Below are 9,160 nucleotides of genomic sequence, written 5' to 3'. Positions count from 1 at the left end.
AACAACAAGCTCAGTCCTTTCCCTGGGTTCTGTGTCAACTCCCCTTAATTTGTAACCTTGTCAGTTTTCTTGAAACCATCAAGGTAAGCAAAGTCATCAGTCCTGAGAAATAAGCCTGTTTAGGATTTATAGTTCCTAAACCAGGAATGCATTTACTGAAAATTTACAAGCTTGTTTAATGATTGATCCTTTGCGTCAAGATAAGTTTAAACATATAAAACATGTTAAACAAAATCTCCCAAGTTTGTAAATACTGGTAAACTTTTAAAATAATGTATATCGCTCTAAGCTACAATTGGTAGAATTTGATATTAGAGATAAAATCTCTTGGGACTGTAATTGATATTTTGAGTTCTAAATTTCATTGCCTGATCATTGAGTCAAGTAGCCCACATTCAAGAGAAATGTCATAAATTACTCAGAGAATGCCTTCCTGAAATGTCTAGATGAATATCTTATCTGGAGAAGAGTTGGGAGGACACTCTTAACCTCTGCTTAAGATGGGATCCTTCTGACTCAGTTTCCCAGTTCTGTTTCTTTATTTCCCACCTAATTATTCCTGAGTCTGAATATGAGGTAGAATTATTACTGTATGATCAGTTGTTAAACAGATCTAACTAAGGATGCTTTATCCTGTCATAAGTGTGCTCTGAAGGCCCCTGTTTTGATACTATTATAATCATGTCTTTTTTCTCTTATACCAAATTTCTATAATCAGAGCAAATGGTCAGTAGAAGCCATGAGCTCAATATAAGTATCCTAGGGGACACAATGGTTTTCTAGTCTAGATCTTAAAGATGCTTTCTTTTGCATGTCATTGCGCAAAGATTCACAATTTCTTTCTGCCCTTGAAAGGGCAAATCCAGGGGAACGTAACCCCCTCCACCAATGAACATAGCCAGTATGGATTACATAATAATCTTGATCTGCAACCTCACCAGAAAGGCTTCTCTGGCTGCAGCCATAGAAACCCTTAACTTCCAGCTCCCTTCCCCAACCCAGAGCTATGAAGTTTCTTTGTCTAAAGGCCAATAGTCTTATCAGTCTGATAAAGACCTTGAAGGCTAAACTAATCTCTTGCCCAGGCCTTAGAAGCCTTTTACACTGTATATTGATGGAAGGCAGGGCCAGGTCCTAGGAGTCATTAGAACCCTACTCCAGACTCTTTGCTTACTTCTCAAAGAAACTTGGTGTCTTTGGGGTGACCCTCCTGCCTTAGAACTAGCTGCCACAGCCCTTCTAATTGAGGAAACCTCTAAGTTCACCATCCGGTTCAGAGCATTTTTGAAGCCTAAGGTCATCAGTGGCTTGCTAGGGGGAGGCTTACCAGATATCATACTCTTCTGCTATATGCTTTTGACTTGACTGTCCTATGTGCCACACCCTCAACCCTGCCACTCTGCTTCCTGACAGCCCTGAGTGGGGTGACATTACAACCCAGATGGTGAATGGTTTACAGATGAGTTTAGTTTTCTTGGAACCAGGGAAAGGAATGAGAGAGAACTATACAAACTCCAAATATGCTTTTCATATTTTGCACACCCATGGAGCTATATAGAAAGGGGACTTTTGACAGCAAAAAAACAAAAAACAAACAAACAAACAAACAAACAAATAAATAAACAAACAAATAAATAAATAAATAAATGAAATAAATAAATAATTCTCCTTTTAAATATGCAAGGGAACTTCTACAATTATTGCAAGCTGTGCATGGACCAGAAGGAAGATTCACAATAGGTCAAGGGAAACAGGTTTGCAGATTCAGCTGCTTGTGACGCTGCCCATTTGCCCAAACTATGGCACCTCTACTTCCTCAGCTGTGACTCTTTAACTCCTTCATATATAGCTAGTTGCTGAAGAAAGAACCACCTTCTGGGTGGTTTCTAACACCCTTAGGTCAGCCTCTAATCCCAGAGGCAAGTCAATGGGAACTTCTTTTTGGCCTGCTCAGGTCTTTGTAGAGCCACAATCGCCCAACTTTCACTTTTCAAATAACTCAAAAGAAGGCTAAGGCACTTAAGATTAGCTTTCTTTCTTATTTTCCACTTTTTAATAACACTCCAAGCATGAGAGTTTTTCTCAGTATTTTCTCTCCAGCTCTCTTGGTGTCCCTTCAGTGGGGAGATTAACACATTAGTCTTTAATCAGGCTAGGGAACTCCACGGGTAGTGAGGGCATTCAGGATTGTTGGGTGTGCTCTCAACATCCTCAAGGGAGCCACATAGGTGACCTGATGCATTATTATTTGCAAAGCCCCATTCTCGAATGTCACCATCCCCACTCTGGATGCCACCTTATTTGTACCACCTTATCCCCCTAGTGGATAATGTCATGCAATTATAATCATCCTTGGGGACAATTAACTAGAAAGCTACTACAAAACTTGACTTCAGGTACCATCTTGTGCACTTACAGGATGTACTGTTCTTTGTAAAATGGGTTTTCCATTCTACTTTGATGTTTCTGAGGGACCTGTTATGATGTTTGCACCTCAGGTCATCTGAGTCTCCTTTCACTGTGTATAATGCCATTGTTTCAGACACTGCCCCCACTCTTTCAAGGAGACAAAAGGGGGAGTTAGGAAAAATATATACTCTTTGGCATTTATCCTAAGAAAAGCTGTTTGGATGAGAGGCATTCATGATAGCCTCATCTCCCCTGCCCCAGTCACCCCCAGCCTTCCTCTGGGTGGGGTTCCTGGCTATTGTTTTTATAAACCCCTATACTAACTCCATTTTTAATTATTCTTTTTTTTTTTTTTTTTTTTTTGCTCATATTTGGCCTCTGCATTTTTAACCCACTTGTGAGATTTGTTTCCTCCAGGCTCCAAACTATGAACTTCTATTTGTTCACCCTGAATATCATCGGCTAACTGATTCTGACACCCAGGACCCCTCTGAATATTGCTGCCTCCATCTTCAAGTCACATGTCTCCCTGCCTCAGTCTGGACCCCCTCCCCCACTAAGCAGGGACAGCTCTACACTATTTATCAGCATGAAGCAGCTCCAAAAGATGAGACCTCCATTCCTTTGTCCCAATGAATTTGTATTCAACTGCTTGAGAGGGGAAATATGATGTAATTTGACTTAGGAGTGCTCCTGTTCTAACAATCCTGTCTGTCAATGATTGTAGAGTATTAGTAATCTTAAAGCCCTCTCATCAAAGAGTTAAGTCCTCTGGACTAGGAATGTAATAATATGTATTCCCTTGGATTTTAGGAAAGATGTATTAGTAATCCTGAAACCCTTTGACCTAAGAGTGCTTTTCGATCTGTCTGTCTGTCTGTCAATGATTTCAAAGTTTTCTGGTTTTAGAATAGTCCTACAAACATTACTGACCGTCAGATAGCTAATCTGTTGGTCAGCAATAACCAAACCTGAGACAATAGTGAATAAGACCACTCCTCAAACCTACCTGAAAGCCATAAAATTAGAAAATAAGTAACATGAAGCTCTGGCCAATTTTGCCCTATAAATCTATCCCATGCTCTTAGGTCTCTTGCTAATTTCTTTTGGAACTTAGCCCGCTGCAATTGGTGTTACAATTACAACAAATTTTGCCCCTTGATTTGGATATGGGTTCAAGCCTGCAAATTCTTTTGAGACCTTGCAACACCGGTCTGTGGCCCCAAACTTTTGGAGTCCCCTTTCACACTTCAACACTCGTACTTGACTTTTTAAAGTGTTTTCCTGTGTGATACGGGAGCCACGTGCCAGTGGTTGCTGGAGGTCTAACTCAGACCTGTAGAATGGATCTCTTCATGTGAGAGGATGATACAAGGAGACTGAGAGGCAGTTGCATTCTCTAACCTCTTTCCTCTTCCCTCTTGCCTCCAATTTATTTCATTCCCAATCCACAAGTAGCATTTGTGAAGGCTGCTTTGCAACTCCTTTAAGTGTTATGATTCACAACTGTGGAGGCTCTGGGGGTATTGGCCTTCCCCTTCACCTAGGTATGGTCCTTAACATTTTCTTCACAACAATCCCCTCTAAGGCAAGTAAGGCAAGTGTAAGGATGAAGTGTGTGGTACAGAGACAAGAGGGCTGTTTTGAGTCAAAATACACTGAGTTCAGGTGTTTCTGCCATTTATTTAATAAGAATAAACCCCACATAGAGAGAGGGCCTTGCCACAGAGAGACATAGCCTTGTGTGGCTCCAAGGGAGGCAGAACATTTAGCTCTACCTCTTTCCCCCCACTTTTCTCCAAGGGAGAGACTTTCATTCCTGCCAAGCGGGGAAGCAGGATGTTGGAGTTGGAGGCCACCACTCTGCTCTCTTCAGAGAAAGGGGATTCTGGACTAGAAGCATATTCATCTATTCCCTTACATATTATTCATCTAGAAGATGTGATCAGGTTTCATCTAACTTTCAATCATTTTGTTCTTTTGGAGGGAAAGGGAACCCCAAGCTCTATATCCAAGGCTTGGCTTCTCAGTTTTATATTGAACACACATATCAAATAGCAACAACAAAAAAAAATTATCTAAATCATAGCAAAATATAAGACCCTTTAGGCCAGAGGGAACCTGCTGACAGTGTCTGGTTCAGCTCCCTATCTCCCTTAAGGGCTCTCACCCTTCCTGAGAAGTCAAGGAGGGCGTGACCACCTGTGTTCTACTTGAAGCCAGGGATACTTACAGTAAGAGACATTTACATATCAATAGCAGGGTGCTTATAGTTAGCACTTGCACAGTGTGCTGTGGGTGATATGATGGTTCTCTAGTTGGCACATGCTTAGTGTGCTGTAATGATGTAATCATACTGAGGTATTTAGGGGCTGAGAGGACTGGAAATAGGACACTTCATCTTAGACCATCCTCATGGCTCTCCTGTCTTTTTCACTCCTCCACTAAGACCAAGAACTTGCGCTGGTCCCAAGATTCTCCAGAGAGCTAATCCGGATGGTATATTTTGGCATCCCTGCGTGGAGGCTCTAGAAAGCATAGTATATTTTGGCACCCTAATTTGGGGACTCTAGAAAGCTCACTATAGTTTTTTAAAAAATTTATTGTTGTTGTTTTCATTTGAAAAGATTAAAACTGGCCATGAAATATGCTTCGTATCCATCCATCCTAGATATCTTGAGTTATCTTGCCATATTTATCCTGTTTTCTCTTTGACTTCTGGAAACAGAATCAAATCAATACTAGCATTATTCCTGGAAAGGACATGACAACAGATTGTTTTCTAGCTCAATTTATCTATCATTCCTGTAACTTCTGAGACAAAAAAATCTTTCCCTTGTCTACCATTCTCCACCCATGTCAAACCCCCCCCATTAGAATTAAAACCAAAGTTTATATGCCAACTTTCTTGCTCATATAAAATTTTTAGAAGAATAATTTACATCAAAGGATATGAACAGGCAATTTTCAGATGAAGAAATTAAAAACATTTCTAGTCATATAAAAAGGTGCTCTGAATCATTATTGATCAGAGAAATACAAATTAAAACAACTTTGAGGTACCACTACACCCCTCTGAGATTGACTAAAATGACAGGAAAAGATAATGATGAATATTGGAGGGGATGTGGGAAAGTTGGGACACTGATACATTGTTGGTGGAGGTGTGAACTGATTCAAACATTCTGGAGAGCAGTTTGGAACTTATGCCTAAAGGACTACCAAACTGTACATACCCTCTGATCCAGCAGTGTTTCTACTGGGCTTGTACTCTAAAGAGATCATAAAGAAGGGAAAGAGATCCACTTGTGCAAAAATGTTTGTGGCAGCCCTCTTTGTAGTAGCAAGAACCTGGAAACTGAGTGGATGCCCATTAGTTGGAGAATGGCTGAATAAGTTATGGTACATGAATGTTATGGAATAATATTGTTCTCTAAGAAAGGGTGATTTCAGAGAGGCCTGGAAAGACTTATATGAACTGATGCTAAGTGAAATGAGCAGAACCAGAAGATCATTATGCACAGCAACAGCAAGATTATATGATGATCAATTCTGATGGATATGGCTCTCATCAACAATGAGATGATTCAGACCTTCAATGGTCTTGTGATGAAGAAAGCCATCTGCACCCAGAGAAAGGACAGTGGGAAATGAATGTGGACCACAACATAGCATTCTCACTCTGTATGTTGTTTGCTTTGCATTTTGTTTTCTTTCTCATTTTTTTTCCCTTTTGGACCTGATTTTTCTTGTGCAGCAAGATAATTATGGAAACATGTATAGAGGAATTGTACATGTTTAACATATATTGGATCACTTGCTGACTGGGGATGGGGCAGAAGGGAGGGGATAATGAGAACACATTTTGTATGGATGAATGTCAAAAATTATTCATGTATATATTTTGAAAATAAAAAGCTATAATTTTTTTTAAATTTAAAAGAATAACTTACATATGCCTTGAGGTTATCCTTAATGATGGAATTAGAAGGGAACAGACAAGCAATATTCCACAATGTAAAATTTCACACACATCCAGACAACCTACGATAGAAATATCAAGATCTTCCTCTAGGAGGAGACATCTTGCATTGGCCTCTAGAGGGAGCTTTTTAGTTTGAGACAGAGGAAATGGAATAACAGACCTAGGAGTTTAAGCCATAGGGATTATAGATAAATCCAGGATTTCAGGACAGATATTCCAATCAAACTAGCAGGGAAGAAAGACCTGAGAAGCCAGAGTACAGGGAAGCAATCTCAGGATTATGCACTTGGAACTTGGTGGGACTAATACTATTTGGCAACAAAGCTAAATTATAAACCTAATCCAGATTCCCTCCTTAATGGCTTCAGTCTCACTGTGATGTAGAAGGGATTATGTCCCTGGAGTGAATCAATCATGCAATAAATATTTATTAAACATTTGCCAGCCACCATGATAAATACAAGGGATACAAAGAAAGGGGAAAAAAAAAAAAAAAGGCAAAAAATAGTCCCAGTACTCGGAAGTGTTGCCAGGGGAGAATGTTTGTATGTTATTGATATATTTTCAAAATATATAAAAATTTAAAATTTTTTAAATATATAAAAATCTATATATAATATAAATAATATAGAGGAGATATATAATATGAATGTATAATAAATAATAAACATATAAACCAAAAAGTATAAAAATTATAAAAGCAAATCTGATTATTAAATGATTAAATGGATAAATTTGGAAGAAAGTAACTTATGAAGGCCCAGACAAACCATAGAGCTGAGAAACCCTTCAGCCCCCTAAATACCAATTTTAGGGGATCCAGTCAGACCCCTTAATCTTAATCACTGAACAGTCAGAGCTTTAAAGATGGCTTAAAAGTATGTTGTATTCAGACATTAGGTCCAGAGTAGCCTATGTTATATATAAAACCAATAGTCCCATTTCTCTGATAACTGAACAGTCATAGTGACTATTCAGTCCATTCCTAACATATACTATGTATTATGACAATTTCACAATTTTTTTCAGCAATGAGTAATAAAATTTCAAAGACTGGTACACAAAACAGTATAATAATAATTTATCTAGCCTTTCAGGATTATGTTGAAAATTGTCATATCTTATAGTCTAGACAAAAAAAAATCTCAACTAAATCTCTATAATATTAAATAGTAGCCTTAGTTTGGTGAAATGAGCTTTATTCAAATTTTCTAAAAATAGGTTCTCAATAAGCCCCTAAATGCACGAAAGGCCTCTCATAGTTCCCTCAAATTTTCTGTTTGATAGGCATCTATTCAAATCTATTCAAACCCTTAGCACTAACTCTCTGCCAAAATATGTGAGACACTGCATTAAATCAGAGCAGGAGACATTTAATTAAAAGAGAATACAAAGGAAATAAAGTGGAATTTAATTAGGTCAAAAACATTCCCCAATTAATCCCTCTGGATCCCTAACATAGAATCATAGTAACTCACATGTGCAGTAGATAGGGGAACAATGTGCATGAAGTTAGGAAAAATTGAATTCAAATCTGTCCTTAGGCAAGTCACAACCTCAATTGGTCTCAGTTTTCTCATCTATAAAATGGGATTAATAATAGCACCTATATTTCCATAGTTTTTGTGCGGATCAAATGACAATAATCATAAGGCACTTAGCACAGTTCCATTTAAACAGAAGCTCTTTTTATTATAGAATTATACATTCTGAGTTTGGAAGAAAAGTGCATATGGTGTGACAGATATAGTGATACCTCATCTATTCTTCATAATAACCTGTGAAGTATGTGTTATTATTTTCCTCATTTGTTGTTGTTTTTTTTTAATTTTCAAAGCATATGCATTGACAACATTGACCTTTGCATGGCCTTGTGTTTCAGATTTTCTCCTCCTCTTCACCCCCTCCCTTTAATGGCAAGCAATTCAATATATGCTAAACATATTAAAATATATGTTAAATCCAATATATATAAACATATTTATTCAATTCTCTTGCTGCTCAAGAGAAATCATATCAAAAAAAAAAAAAAAGAAAGTAAATGAGTAAAAAAATAAAATGCAAGCAAACAACAAAAAGAATGAGAATGCTACATTGTGATCCACATTCAGTTCCTACAGTCCTCTTTCTGGGTGTTGATGGCTCTCTTCATCATAAAATCATTGGAACTGGCATCAATCATATTGTTGGAGTCACATTAGTCAGAATTGATAATATTGATGTTGTCATGTTCTAGTTCTGCTCATTTCACTAAGCATCAGTTCATGTCTCTCCAGCTCTTTTTAAAATCAAACTCCTGATAATTTCTTATAAAACAATATTTCATAACATTCATATACCATAACTTATTTAACCATTCTTCAATTAATAGGCATCCACTCAGTTTCTAGTTTCTTGCCACTATGAAAAGAGCTGCCACAAACATTTTTGTACATGAGGGTCCCTTTCCTTCCTTTAAGATCTCTTTGGTTAATAAAAAAATAATAATAATAATAAGACTATATTTTAAAAAAAAATCTCTTTGGGATATAGAACCAATAGAAGCACTGCTGAGTCAATGTATATGCACAGTTTGATAACTTTTTGAACATAGTTCCAAACTGCTCTCCAGAATGGCTAGATTCATTCATAACTCCACCAATAATGTATTAATGTCCCAGTTTTCCCACATCCCCTCCAATATTTGTCCTTGTCTTTTCCTGTCATCTTAGCCAATCTTTGTAGTAGTATCTCAGAGTTGTCTTAATTTGCATTTCTCTGATCAAT

The sequence above is a fragment of the Sminthopsis crassicaudata genome, chromosome 4 (genome assembly GCF_048593235.1).
Source record: "Sminthopsis crassicaudata isolate SCR6 chromosome 4, ASM4859323v1, whole genome shotgun sequence".
Lineage (NCBI taxonomy): Eukaryota > Metazoa > Chordata > Mammalia > Dasyuromorphia > Dasyuridae > Sminthopsis > Sminthopsis crassicaudata.
This window is presented reverse-complemented; position numbering follows the sequence as displayed.